Raw genomic sequence first — 16,231 nt, 5'->3', positions numbered from 1 at the left:
TCTTAGTTTTCTACTACAAAAAATACAAAAAAATGGAAAAGCAATATAAAAATAAAAAATCGAGGAAAAGCAAATAGTTTTTAAAACTTGAAAAATGAAAATTTTGCCAAAAACCTCATTTTGAGCCATTTTACAAAAAAAAATCTTTCAAGAGGGCCTTCTTTTGGAAATTTGAAAAATCTCCAACAGCCATCTCCCGCGCATCCTCCCTCTCGCCAGTCCGACCCTTCATCTTCAAACAAACTCCTTCTCCCTCAACCCCTCATCTTCAACCACCGATTCTCCTTCATGCCTCCATCAGCCGCAGGCTCCCTCTCTCGAAGGCTCCTCTTCCCCTTTAAGAGGAGAGCACGCAGAAGGATCCAGGATCCGCCATTCACCCCACCATCTTCTTCTTCTCTTGCACCTCTCCCCTTTCTTGTATTCTTCTTTTTCTCCTTTTTTTTTTCCTATCAATTGATGGCAGAGTGTGGTCGATCTCATCCTATAGCGGTAGACAAGAAGACAAATCTTATTTCTCCCAATTGAAGCAGATTCACGGTAAGAAAACCCCTGTCTCTTCTTCCTCTATTCCCTTTTCTGTAAATTTACATTTCTTTCTTTCTTTTTCCTAGATTTTGATTCTCTGTTTATTGAAGCAATGTATGCAACATTGATCTACCTATGGCAGTATCGACTTGCATTTTGCGATAGAAATCCAACCCTCTTCAGGGTTACAATCCTTTCCCTGTTGATTTATATGCTCTTGATTTATTGTATTCTCATTATGTATCCTCATTTTATTACGTATTAGTTGCAATTGAATTTTTGCATTTCATCCTACATATTTACCCGTTCCATCACCCTCCTATGTATCGTAGGTTATTTCTATTTTTCTGATTTTGCATTTAATTTACATTTTTAATCCCAATTTGTGTTTGATTTCTGATTTTGATGGCGTTTGGTCGTCTTTTTTACTGCATCTTTGTTCATATAATTCCCTGGGTTTTATTCATTTTAAGTTACATTTTGTTTCATTGCATCTGATTGTTTTCGTAGCATGTATTTTCTATTACATTCACGATGGTGCCTATCTATACATCTTGGCAATGGCATCCAATTTTATTCATCATCCTGATGTCTGAATTTCAAATATCCTCTTTATTCATGTCGCCCGCTACTCTGAAACCCATATTAGAGTTTTAGTAAAAGTCCAGCACTTGATTTGGATTTGCTGAGAAGATATTTTGCTCTGATCTATAACTGAGCTTGTCTCTCAGCCATTCGTGAAAGCTCTCCTGGTGGGGGATCTGAGGTCAGATCTGGATCTGCTGTAAAAATGCCTGCTGTGAAATTCACCCCTCCGTTACCTTCCAGATTTTTCTTCTATGAGGGAAGATTTGAGGCGTAGCCTAAATCCTAATCTCCATGATGATTAAGTCATTAAATGGATTCCCCTAATTTCTGTAAATAGGACACTCATTGTCATAAGAATAGATCTCTGATAGATTGTTGTGGCCTTTGGAATGTATGTAGCAAGGAATGACGATAATCTTTGTTGATTTTATATAGGTCGTCTAGATGGGGAACCAAGTTGGGATTGTAGGATTTGTTTGTCAGTTTAGTTGAAATGTAAGGTAGATATAATTGTTGTGCAGGTTTAGTTAATATCAACCTCAGATTTAATAGGTTTTAATCCTCCAATTTTATGTTCTTACTAAATTTTACTGAGTTTTCTTTTTTTTTCTTTTTACTGTATATTAGCTTTGTTGTCTAGTAGATAACTGAAATTTCTGCACCTCTTAGATTCTCTGGTTTCGTTTGGTTCTTATACTTGTTATGTTGAATTTTCCTCGCTTCCCATCCATGAATTTTCTGTGCTCTGTAATCCTCAAATTCCTTACAATGCATCCCACACATCCATATTTGAATCATCCTAGATTATATCTTTTGCAGGGGAGTCCTGGATTTTGCAAAAGGGTACCCAATAGGGAAGTTAGGATTATATTGGTTAAAAATACATGTGGCAGGTTTATATGCTGGTGATATTGACAAGCCATTATATGATGGCCAATTTTTTTTTTTCATCTGTAATGTTGAAATATTTGCACCTGTTGTTTACTGATGGATCAATTGTGCACATTCTGTGTCAATCCTTTGACTATAAGGTTTAAATAAGGTAGGGCAACTGGTTGGCAGTGAGTAAATTTCTTCTGGTAGTGGGAAGGCCAGCTGTTGTAAGCACGTGCATGCTTAAACATGACTCAAAGCGTAAGTAGTGAAGTCCTACCATGCTTCCACCTGTGCTTTCACACTCACCTCTCTGAACTCCATTTGATGGTGATAACTTTTCTGCCCAAAGCAACAACCAAGAGAATTATAGTCCTACTGAGAATTTCTCTGTGATTAGCCCCCTTCCTATAATTCATCGCTGGAGATAAATAGTTTTCACAAGTCACCAACAAGTATCCAAGGAAATTTGCAGGTTCATTTTGGGGAAATTTCATCTTCGCATGATGCTGATGCGGCTTATGGTTCAAGCATTGGGGACAAGCTGAAGGAGTTGAAAATTGTGTTGATGGGTCCTGATGCTGATGAAGTGGGCAAACATAGGATGCTCATGAAGGGAACAAGGCCCCTGAAAGTTCGAAGTGGGTAAGGGAATCCTTAACTGGAGAAGTTACATATAACCCACAAAAGCTTGTGCCAGGGGTATACACCTGTCATAAGTACAGGAGATCAGATCAAGTGACTCAGCTAGTTTCGATTGAGTAGACTAACTTGCTCATGACTGATGTGTATTTTCTGATTAGCATGGATTCAGATAATCTTTTCAAATATAATATGCTTGTTGCTGACATAAAATATGCATTGACTTCTTCCAGCTCTTCTGCTCTCCCAAGCTGGATATTTGGGTCTATGAAAGTTCACTTCGGGAATTCACTTGTCACATCATCATAACCCCTATCATCTACCTACACCTATCATTCACATTTTCCCTCACTACCTAGACACCAACTGCATTTCACCACACTTGCTGTCACCATCTACATTTACTGCTATGCCTTCATTTTCCCCTGTCGTGCACTCACTAGCAGCACAACCCCTTACACTCACCTATATACCTTTCAGTCCACCATTGGCACCTTTCATGAAACCCATATATGTGGCCTCTCAATTTGCTACAATCCATTTTTTTTTCATCACACATTATTCTCATCTTCACTTTCCACATCACCGCACTCACTGTATACTTCTACCTTGTCACTACCTCCTTCCCACATTCACTGTTGTCACAGGCGCAACACATTCTGTTGCACCTGTGTGCATCCCCTGTCACCTATCACCTCACTAACTGCCACTGTGCACGCCACCTGCTAACAACACTTTTTGCATTTGTTGTTCAGCCACCCCTTCACTGCCACCTTAATGTTATCATTTACACAGCACATGCTATCCACCACCACCTACCCTTGCATCTTTCACTGTAGCATCCACCATCCAGCTTCTTCTCTGCATGTACCTTGTGTAAAAGGCTGATCCCTTTTATAAATTTCCTGCACCTGTTGTCATTCCTTCCTCTTCAACCTGTCTATTTATTGACTTCCATCTATATATGTGTGTGTGTGTGTATTCTCTCAGGTAGATTTTCATTAGCTTAGGGTTAGCATGTATATATTTTCAATAGTAAAGCATATTTTCCATTTAGTTTAGCATATTACATATGATCCCACTCGGTTCTTAGATGTATGCATGTTGGCTTTCAATGTGATATTCCTTTCCTATATTATTTGTACTAACTCTATCTTTTGCAGGAAACATATGGAAAATGTTATCTCCTCTCTTAGCTTAGAAGTTGTAATTCTAAATTCCATTTCAATAATGTAATAGATAGATTATAAATAAGAATTTACATTTCAGCAATAGAATAAAATGAGCATGCATATTTTCTAGAACTACTTGTTTTCACATCATTTTCTCTTTTTATTTCAAGATTTCATGAATGGTGGAACACGAATGGCACGTGCACCATTTCGTAAGAGGTAATGGATACTAAGTTGATGATCCACATCAATGGCCATAGTCAGGGTGTGGACAAAACTTAGTATTTTTATCTTTTACAAAATAACATTGGATCCACACTGGACCCGTTTTCAAAATTCATCATATTTTCATTAAATATTTTCTTCTTTTATCAGAATTTAACTTAAAATTAATTCAAAATATATACCAATGGCCATAGTCAAGGTATATTGAGAGTTAATTTCATTTTAAATCCTATAAAAGCACCAAATGTGTTTCATTCTTCACCTGAATTTAAATATAGATTATTATATAATGCATTCAATGACCATAGTTAAGAATGTATTATATCTTCAATCTTGTTTTAATTCATTTAAAAGAATGAAATAGCTTTTCAAAATCCAATTTCAAAGATTCATTAAATCCATTCATCATATAGGATAGAATTGCATCATATTTTCAAAATTTCCTTTTCAAAATTCCAAGTGATTCTTCTTCTTCATTTCTCAGATCAAATCTTATTCAAATCCAATTTCATCTCATTTCAAGATTCAAAATGTCAATTTCAAAGTCCAATTTGACTTTGAAATTCTAAAATCATTTTTTCAAACTTCAAATTTCCAAATTCAAAACAGATTTTAAAGTTCAAATTGACTTTGAAATTTCAAATTCATTTTTATATTCAAAACTCCAATCAAAGTTCAATTTAACTTTGAGATTCTTGATTCATTTTTTCTAAATTTCAAATTTAAACTTCAAATCCAAGGTCTAATTTGACTTTGGGATTCATTTGTATATTCAAGATTCAATTTCTAAATTTCATTTTCCAAATTCAATTCAAACTTGGAAATTCTTGATTCATCTTCTAAATTCCAGATTCAAGCTTCAAATTCAAAGTCCAATTTGACTTTGAAGTTCATTTTGTATAGTCCAAATTCAATTCCCAAATCAATTTTGGAAATTCCAAATCCAAAATCAGATCAATTTGGATCCAGTTTTCTAAAATACAATTCTACCTTTGGATCTTAGACTCCAGATCCAAATTACATATTGGATTCCAGACCTTGGATCCAAAATCTATTAGGATCCGGAGTCCAACTCTACATTGGATCTCAGACTTCAGATCCAAATCCATCTTAGGATCCAGAATCCAATTTCACACTGGATCTCAGACTTCAGATCCAAATCCATCTTAGGATCTAGAGTCCAACTCTACATTTGGATCTCAGACTTCAGATCCATTCCAGAATCCAGAATTCAATTCCATTTCCAATTTTTAGAATCCAAATTCCACCTATAGATCACCTCTGAATTCCTTAAATTCATCTCTATTTTAAATACCATTTCTCAAATCCATTCTAAATTTCAAACTTCAAAATCTAAATTCAATTCCATCTCAAATATTCATTTCCTTTCTTAAATTCAAAATTCAAAATTCAAAATTCAAAATTCAAAATTCAAAATTCAAAATTCAAAATTCAAAGTCCATTTCTGACTTTGAAACTTCATTTCCTTTCATTTCAAAGCTTCAAATCATTCTTTCCCAAAATCAAGATTTATTCTTCCAACTCTGATTACTTCAAAGACTTAGAATTTCTCTGATCTATCTCAAATTCTAAGTTAGATTCAATCATTTCTTCACTCCCTTATCAAATTCATCTCAGAATACTTGGAAATTTTCAAAACATCTTTCAAAAGGAGCATACATTCTTGCATTGCACAAGCATGATTCTTTGTGCATTTAGAGTTAGAATAAATTCTTAGATTATATTTAGGCAAAGCAAAAGGCATAGATTTGATCCTTGGTTCGATTACCCCTGGTAAAGGCGCTAGGAACGGTCGAACCTCGTACCGACGAGCGAATCCCGTCTCTCCATCTTCTCGCAATATTTTCAAAACGGAGGCAAGTTAAATTTCTAAATATTTTTCAAATCAAGGTCAAGTGAGACCGCGCAAAATAGTTCCTCTTCTCTCTCTCTTTCTTTCTTTTTCTTCTTTTCTCTCTTTTCTTTCTTTTATTCTTCTCCCTTCAAAAAGGGGGAAAATAGAGGTTAGAAAAGGAAAAGAGAAGGAAGAGAGAGAAACAACGAAAGAGGAAAATTTTTGCGAAGATCACAAGTGTTAACTAGAAATCATAAAAAATACTTTATCACTTTTATAGATGATGACACTAAATACTGTTATGTGTATCTGCTAAAATCAAAAGATGAAGCTTTTGATAAGTTTCTTATTTTTAAGAATGAAGCAAAAACACAAACTGGTAGAAAACTTAAAAGATTCAGGTCTGATAGAGGGGGAGAATATATGTCTAACAAACTTGATGAATATTGCAAATCTGTTGGCATAGTTCATGAGTTTACCGTTCCATATTCTTCTCAATCTAATGAGATTGTAGAAAGAAAGAATAGAACCCTAATTGACATGATAAATGCTCTACTTAGGAGTTTCAGATTATCTACCTATATGTCAGAAGATGCTCTGAATACGACTTACCATATTCTGAATAGAGTTTCCCAAAAGCATAAGGATAATAGCTCATCTGAACTCTGGAGAAATAGGAAATCTAGCTTAAAATACCTCAAAGTGTGAGGGTGCCTTACAAAGGTATTTGTCCCAAAGCACAACAGGAAGAATCTGGGTCCTAAAATTGTAGATGTTGTCTTTTTGGGTTATGTAGAGAACAACTATGCCTATAAATTCTTAGTAATTAAATCTGAGATATCTGACATATATGTAAACTCTATTGTTGAGCTTCGAGAAGCTACATTCTTTGAGGATGTATTTCCCATGAAAGTTGGCGTACCTCAGAATCTTTCTTCTTCAGATATACCTTCAACTTCTAGTTCTATTTTCGAACATGTAGAAATGATGACAGATGTGGGGGTTGAGTCATCTTATTTCCACTCTAGACCAATTGAGTTCGAAGAAGTGGTTGAACTAAGAAAGAGCAAGAGATCACAGATTGCCAAGGATTTGGAAAGTAATTATATCACTTACCTTATTGAGGATGACCCTTCCACTTCCCTAGATGTAATGGCTTCACCTGAAGCAAGGCATTGGAAAGAAGCCATAAAGAGTGAAATGGACTCTATTGTCTCTAATGGCACTTGAGAACTGGTTGACCTCTCTCGTGGTAGCTCTACTATTGGGTGCAAATGGATCTTTAAGAAGAAGTTAAAACCAGATGGATCCATTGATAAGTACAAGGCTAGACTAGTTGCCAAGGGGTTCAAACAAAATGAAGGAATAAATTATTTTAACACCTATTCTCTGGTTACTCGGATAACCACAATTAGGGTGCTTATTGCATTGGTCTCCATCTATGATCTCGCAGTCTATCAAATAGACATGAAGACTATCTTTTTACATTATGATCTTGAAGAAGATGTCCATATGGATCAACCTGAGGGTTTTGTGGCTCCTGGTAATGGAAATAAAGTTTTTAGACTTATTAAGTCATTATATGGACTAAAACAATCCTCTAAACAATGGCATGAGAAGTTTGATAAAGTTATTTTATTATTTGGCTTTGTTGTCAATGAATCTGATAAATGTATTTATTGAAAGTTAAAAGTAATGCATGTATCATTTTATGCTCGTATGTAGATGATATTCTTATGTTTGGTTCCAATACGAGAATTGTGAATGAGACGAACTCCTTTCTTAGTAGTAAATTTGATGTGAAGAATATGAGAATTGCAAATGTGATCTTAGGCTTAAAGCTGACTCATTCAGCTGATGAAATAGTTATTTCTCAATCTTACTTTGTTGAGAAAGTATTTGAAAATTTTGTCTATAACCAAGAAAGATCTATAGCAACTCCATATGACCCTTCTACTCCTTTTTATAAGAATACGACTGGTATCTCTGTGTCTCAATTAAGGTATTCCCAAATTATTGAAAGTTTGATATATCTTGCAAATTACACGAGACCAAATATTTCGTTCTCGGTGACAAAATTAAGTAGATACACAAGTTGTCCAAATCGCACTCATTGGAAGGCATTAAACATGGTACTTAGGTACCTGAAATGAACTATTTCCTTGAGTTTGCATTACAAGAGATTTCTTGTCGTTCTTGAGGGATATAATGATACGAGCTGGATAGCCATGGACTCTGGGAGTTATGGTGTAACAGAGTATATATTTACCTTGAGTGGCGGTGCAGTCGCCTGGAGATCAGTAAAGCAGATCATCTTGTCACGGTCTACTTTTGAGGTTGAGCTCTGTGCTTTAGATATCACAAAAATGGAAGTTGAATAGTTAAAGGAACTTCTTGAGGAACTTTCTCTAATGAGCAAACCAATTCCTGTAATATTTGTACATTGTGACAATATGACCACAATTGCAAAGATCAAAAGCACAAAATATAATAAAAAATAGAGAAGACATATCCAAGTCAGAATAAAATCTGTAAGGGAACTGGTGTCTCAGTTAATGGTTGTTATATACTATGTTAGATCCAAAGAAAATACAACTGATCTATTAACAAAAGGACTAGATAAGTCATTAGTCTTGAAATTTAGAGAGGGGATGAAACTGAAACCCATCAGTAGTTCATCTACAGTGGCAACCCAACCTATCTGAGTGAGGATCCCATAAAGTAGGTTCAATGAGGTATTAACAAACTGTAAGGTGAACTGGATAGCATCTTCTTAATGTGATACTATGTATCTGTGTCTTTTCCCCTGATTACTCTAGAAAGGTGTTATAGCTGCAAGTAAAGAAAGAGTTAAAACTCTGAATGAGTTCAAAGCCTTTTAGGCGAGATGTTAGCAGTGCATCTCTAGAGAAGCCCACCTATGTGAGTGTGGTTGTGTGGCCACAGTTTAAGAAATTAGGTTATTCCTAAAGTCACTCATGAAACATGATTAAGGCGCATGGCCTTTAACGCGCCGCCCCTAAAGATTACAACCAGAACCTTTATCATGTTATTGTTAATGGACACTCCTACATCAAAGGTTCAAGTTTAAGACTTTAGTTTACTTTGTTCATGTTGGGGTAAAGTTAGTCAACTAAGGTAGTTGTTCAAACCGGAAGGTATCATTACTGAAAGCATGATATGTCCAGCTGCAGATTACTCAATCTTGCATCTTTGTTTCCTCTTGTTTTCATTCTTTAAATTTGTGAAAAAATATTAGATGTAGAAAGAGATGAGGAGATAATTCAAATAAAGAAAACAAATGGGGACCACTCCTTTATGGAGTGCTTTTGGACTTTGATGATGTGCAATAGTCTCATATTGAAGAATCTCAAAAAGGTTGTGGGCTTTATAACCTACATGGAGATTCTAACACTTGTTTCAAAGAACAAGGGGATGGGATGGCTACCACACACACACGTGCACGCGTGCCCGCTCACCACGTCGTGCCGAGCCGATCCGAGTTCGGGTTCGTGTTTGGGTAATTGGCCCTTTAGAGGCATATCTATTCTAAGTCCAATGTTTTGTTTGTCCCGCATTATTATTTTTATTTAGATTAAATAATGGTATATGAGAAATGGATAACAGATAGTTTTGTTATCGGGTCACATTACTTCGTAATGTGTAATGGGTCTCTTCTACGATTCGTAACCGTTTAGGGGTTATAAAATGTAGTTAGAGGGTTGGGGTTTCACGTACGAAGACGCAAGTGACTCACATTTTTTGTTTTCTCTTTCCTCGCTATATCTCTTTCTCTCTCGATTTTCCTTGTGGGTGTTCTCCTAAAAGAGAAATTCTGCATAATCTGTTCACTGAGGTTGTCTTCAAAGGATGATCTACCATCGGAGTATACCGATCTAGATTGTCGAGGCTACTGTATCCTGAGGAAAGGACGCCAAACCTTTTTGCATCATATGTGGGGGCAAATCTTCTCTAAGAAAAGTATTTTTATCCGTCTTAGCGTTTTGCAGAATAATAACATGATTTCTTTGTTGTTTTTATTTTGTTCAATGCATATGTTTGATCTGTTGATCTTGTCTGAATTTTTATTTAAAACCGTATATGACATGCTTGAACCCTGTTATAATTTGAATCAAATATTTTATTTTTACATCATGTTATATGAAAATCCGATTTATTCTAACAGATGTTTCATAAGGACTCCATATCAAAGTCAAGTTGATAAGGATCTCTTATGAGATTGGCTAGGACATACTATTTTGGTTGTAGTATGGAGTAGGACTGGAAAAATGGGAGGACAGGAGCCTTTCTTAATTTAGCTCAGCTAGTCAAAAGCTCATTCAGGCCCATAAATTGGGTCATCATGATCTCAAGCCCAAGCTTGAAATAGGTAATTCTGCCATTAGAGCCAGCTTTGAATATGTCAAACTCAATCCCTTCAATTTTTTTTTATATTCACACGGATAAACCACCACAGGATCAGGGACCTAGTTGTGCTGGCTCTGTCTGCCATACTTACAACCACTGTCATGACAGTTTAAACTCCGTGGGCTTGTAGCATCTTACCCCTTCAGTTTGTTTAACAGTCCTAAGACAACTGCTGGGCTTGCAGTAGAAATATATGGAGTCAGATTGTACATGTCATGCATATGTGTAGAATCATACAAGTATATGGTAAGTTTTCTTCAATCACAAGTGAGAAACAATCACAGCTGAGAAAGTTTAAGTTGCGATTGTCTGTCACAAGGTCAAGCCTGTGGCTGTGACCAACTTTCACAATTCAGGCAGGATCATGCAACCACAGTGGAAAATCACAATGTAGTTGTTCACATCTACCCTTAAGAAGTATTGTGGTTGTGAATTACAATCGCAGATCTTGAAAAAATCTAAGATTAACAGGACATTTCAAACATGCCATCATTGATTAAGCAAACTAACGAGAGCATATCAAGTGATCGGTCGAATCACTTTAATAAAGTGATTTGACATCTTCACCATCCATTATTTCATCCTACGGTCTTTATGCAATTTGTGTATGGTGAGGATGCCAAATCACTTTCGTGATGAGGCAGATCACCTGATCAGATCTCCAAACTAACCCTGGTTCCTTGCACTCTGATTACAAGCTTCCACGATCGGCAAGCGAGCTGACGAGTAGGCTTGCAGCGATGAGGAAGGATCGTCACGCCGCGCTGGCCCATTGAAGGAAATAGGCCCGTGACAAGTGGTACCAGAGCCCGTTCTCGTGCTGGGGAAGGGACTCTGGAGTCGGTGTCGACAGACACGCCGACAGACTGCGATTTTTGAGTAAGACATCGTGGTGCCTTATCAAAACTTGCGCAACACCAAAGGCAAGGAAGTTGTTGAAGCTGAGGAGATGGGTTCACCTCGGGGCCAAGAAGAGTTGGCTGCAACTGTTAACAAGCTGGTGGAAGAGGTGACTTCGCATGATAAAGCGATTTCACGCGCATGTGAATCATTCAATGGACTGAATGATGTGGTGGCGAGCCTGCAAGAGCAGGTAACCTTATTAATAGGGCAGGTCACTTCGTTGACGATTACAGTAGCCGACTTGCAGACTGAAGTAGGGGAGCTTCTGTTGAAGAACCGTACGTTGCAGCGGACGGTGACCCTAAATGGCGGAAATGGTGAGAGATCATCAATGATTGATGTACCAAGACCCGCAAAATTCAATGGTTCTCGCGACAGCAAGGCCATTGAGAACTTCTTGTTCCAAGTAGAAGACTACTTGGATATCCAGAATGTGACCCTCGAAGATCTGAGGATCAAGGTTGCAGCGGCCTTACTTGATGGGGATGCTATCGCTTGGTGGAGGCGGAAGCACAATGACATGGAGAGGGTTCAATGTGTGCTAGACACTTTTGATGACTTCAAAACGGAGTTGCGCAACTACTTCATGCCAAGAAATGCGCAGAGGCAGGCTTATCAGATGGTTCGTGAGCTCAAACATACTGGTTCATTGCAAGACTATGTCAGAACGTTCCAGAAGCTTATGTTGGAGATACCTAACATGCCAGAAGACGACATGCTCAACTAGTTCATTGTGGGACTTCAACCATGGGCACAGTCTGAAGTGGAAAGGAGCAACCCCCGTATTTTGGAAGATGCATATGTGGCGGCTGAGCGCTTAGTTGACACTCAGCGCAAGCCTTTCACCCCATCAACCAAAGTTGGGAAGAAGCCTGACCATGGAGGCAAGAAGGATGAGCAGCGCAATGATAAAGGTGAGGCATCGACACGTCATCAATCCGAAAAGAAACAGAACTTCACAAAGCATAACAACAACAACAAAGGTGCGGTTGTGACATGTTGGTTCTGCAGCGATAGACATATCGCTAGGTAGTGCCCAAAGCGCCTTGTAAAGGACGACGGGCAAGTCAATGCTGCACGAAAAGAATGCAGTGATACTGAATGCAGTGACACTGAGACCATGCAACCAAGGATGGGGGTCATGCGATCGATTAACGCAGCTAGAAGTTGCGCAGCTAAGAACATGCAAGTCAGTAAGGAACTTATGTACATAGAAGTCATTATGAATGGAAAGTCTACTTCAGCAATGGTAGACTCGGGGGCCGCACACAACTTTGTCTTGTGGGAAGAGGCAGAGCGGTTGGGCTTGAAAACTGGTCCAAAGCAAAGGACTATCAAAACAGTAAACTCTGAGGCCAAGCTCATCCTTGGTGAAGCAAGAGATGTGGCTACTCAAGTGGGGAGTTGGGTCGGCAAAGCTAACTTCTCTATGGTGCCCCTGGACGATTTCAAGGTGATTCTGGGTATGGAGTTTCTGCGAAGCCAGAATATTATGATGCTGCCAAAGTTTAACACGCTGACGATCATGGGGTCAGACCTGTCACACACAGTGTAATGCCTTACGCAGAAAGGCAAATCTTCCATGTTATCGGCAATGCAACTGAAGAAGGGTGTCAAGCATGGGGAGCAGACATTCTTAGTTGCAGTGCATGCAGATGAAGAGAAGGTAGAAGCAGCAGCGCCGCCGACCCTAGCCCCACTATTGGAGGAGTTTCGGGGGTGATGCCCCCAGAATTGCCAAAGCGTCTTCCGCCAAGACGCGAGGTCGACCACAAGATTGAGTTGACCCCGGGAGCGAAGCCTCCTGCAATGGTTTCATACCGTATGGGGCCAGCTGAGCTGAAGGAGCTGCGCAGGCAGTTAGACGAGATGTTGAACACATGCATTGTTTGTCCATCAAAAGCCCCATTCGGTGCCCCAGTCCTTTTCCAGATGAAACATGATGGCTCTAAACGGTTATGTGTGGATTACCGTGCCTTGAACAAGGTCACGGTGAAGAACAAATACCCATTGCCATTGATAGCGGACTTGTTCGATCAGCTAGGCAGTGCCCATATCTTTTTCAAGCTAGATCTGCGATCGGGTTACTGGCAAGTGAGGATTGCTGAAGGTGATGAGCCGAAAACAACTTGCGTCACCCGCTATGGTGCTTACGAATTTCTAGTAATGCCATTCGGGTTGACAAATGCTCCAGCCACGTTCATGACTTTAATGAACCAGATCTTCTACCCTTAGACAATTTTGTGGTAGTCTACCTGGCTGATATCATGATCTACAGCAGCAACATGGAGGAACATGTCGAGCACTTGCGAACAGTGTTTCAGGTGCTGAAGGAGAATGACCTCTGTGTCAAACGAGAGAAGTGTCTCTTTGGGCAGAAGGAGATCAGCTTACTTGGCCACGTTGTGGGGCGTGGTGTGCTGCGTATGAATGGGCAGAAGATAAAAGTCATCTAGGAATGAGTTCCGCCAAGCAAAGTGCCAGAATTGCGGTCATTCCTCGGTTTGACAAACTATTATCGGCGTTTTATCGAAGGTTATTCCCTCATTATTGCGCCCCTCACAGATTTGTTAAAGAAAAATCGGGTATGGCTCTGCACAGGAGCGTGCCAAGATGCCTTCGATGGCTTGAAGAAAGCCTTAGTGAGGGAGCCAGTGTTGCGACTGCCTGATCATTCGAGACCCTTTGAAGTCCACATTGATGCCTCAGACTTTGCCATTGGCGAAGTTATTATGCAAGATGGTCATTCGATCACATATGAGAGTCGCAAGCTGAAGGATGCAGAGAGGCGTTACACAGTGCACGAACGTGAGATGACCGCCATTGTGTATTGCCTCAGGACCTGGCGGCACTACCTTTTGGGTGCCGAGTTCGTCGTCAAGACGGACAATGTGGCCACGAGCTATTTTCAAACACAAAAGAAGTTGACGCCTAAACAAGCTCGATGGCAGATGTTTTTGGCTGAGTTCGACTTTGCCTTGGAGTACAAGGTTGGAAAGACCAATGTTGTGGCGGATGCCCTGAGTCGTAGGGCTGAACTGGCAGCTGTGCGCGCGGAGTCTTCTGAAGTGCATTTGGAGGGTGCATTGTTGAGTCGCATCCGCGAGGGTACGCAGCAGGATCCGACCGCACAACACCTTGTTTCTCTGGCGCAGGCAGGGAAGACTCGGCGATTTTGGCTACAGGATGGCTTTCTCGTAATAAAAAGGGGACGCATCTTTGTACCACGGTGGGGAAGCCTTCGCCGAGAGCTACTCAAGGAGTGCCATGATACACTATGGGCTGGTCATCCTGGTCAGGAGCAAACCTTAGCACTCTTTAAGTGCGGCTACTATTGGCCGTAGATGAGAGACGACGTTAAGGGGTATGTGCGGACATGCCTTATCTGCCAGCAAGATAAGGAGACAAACCAGAAGGTTGTCGGTCTCCTTGAGCCTCTACCAATTCCAGAACGTCCTTGGGATAGCATCTCCATTTACTTTATTGTTAGTTTGTCGAAGGTAGAGGGCCTCAGTTCTATTTTGGTTGTGGTGGATCGTTTCTCAAAGTATGCCACCTTCATCCTAGCTTCCAAGGAGTGCCCTGCAGAGAAGACTGCAGAGTTGTTCGTAAAGCATGTGGTGAAGCATTGGGGCATACCAAAGAGCATTGTGAGTGATCGCGATGCTCGCTTCACGGGCAAGTTCTGGCGTAAAGTATTTCGGCTACTTGGCTCTGAGTTGCTGTTTTCAACAAGCTTCCATCCGCAGACAGATGGGCAGACAGAGCGTATCAACGAAATACTGGAGCAGTACCTTAGGCACTTTGTTAGTGCCAATCGGAAAAATTGGGTAAAGCTCCTTGATGTGGCACAATTTTGTTATAATCTGCAGAAGAGCGAGTCTTCAGACCACAGTCCGTTCGAGATAGCCATGGGGCAGCAGCCACTGACCCCGTACACTCTTGCCACACAAGAAAAGGGAAGGCCATCATTTGCCTATCAGTTTGTTCGCGATTGGCACGAGCAAAATGAGTTGGCGAAGACATTCTTACACAAAGCGGCAAAGAGAATGAAGAAGTGGGGCGAACAAACACTGTCGGCCCGCTGGGTTCCAAGTTGGGGACCAAGTGTTGGTCAAGTTATATCCTGGTCGCACAGACATCTTCCGCGGGCGACACCGCAGACTATTCAGAAAGTATGAGGGACCCTTCACCATCACAAAGAAGGTAGGCAAGCTGGCATACAAGCTGGAGTTGCCCCCAGACTTCAAGGTGCACCCGGTGTTCCACGTGTGCAACCTCAAGCAGTTCCATTCAGATGATGGAGACCCGGAACGCAGTGTGCCACAACGCGCTCCCATTATGCAGCACAACGGGCCGAGAAGCACCTCAGTCAGATCCTTCGCCACAAGGTCAGCTACTTGGGACAAGCGAATAAATACTTGGTGCAGTGGGAGGAAACAGCGGAACCAACATGGGAGCCTGCATTTCGAATGAACAACCACTACCCGACTGAAGTCAGGGCTTACCACGAAACAGATGGCGTCGAGGACGGCGCATGATTTGAAGGGGGGAGCATGTTCCTTTGCGACTTAAAGTGTACAGTTGCACTTAGAGTCTGTTTTGCTTTTGTTGAGTCTGATGTAAGCTGCCCGGTTCAGGTGAATCAATACCCCGAAGGGGCAGCCCGTATACTTGAACTGTAATAGCGTGCGAGCAAAAATTGTGAATGAAGTAAATGCATTGAGCTTTCTTTTGTTCACCCTCGTTGTGATTGCAATTTCTCTCCCTTTATTCTCTCTTGCTCTCTTGCACTCTGATTACAAGCTTCCGCGATCGGCAAGCGAGCTAACGAGTAGGTTTGTGGCGGTGAGGAAGGACCGTCGCGCCGCGCTGGCCCATTGAAGGAAATAGGCCCGTGACACTGACATTGGTTCAACAAAATGTGTGCCTATTGCCTAAGCTATGTAACAGTGATACGGGTACAAGTACCTGACACGTGAGTTTGGTTTGACTCACAAGTTCAAAACTCTTTTTT

Source organism: Nuphar pumila, chromosome 2 (assembly GCF_984573655.1).
Source record: "Nuphar pumila chromosome 2, dmNupPumi1.hap1.1, whole genome shotgun sequence".
Lineage (NCBI taxonomy): Eukaryota > Viridiplantae > Streptophyta > Magnoliopsida > Nymphaeales > Nymphaeaceae > Nuphar > Nuphar pumila.
Note: the sequence above shows the minus strand (reverse complement) of the source record.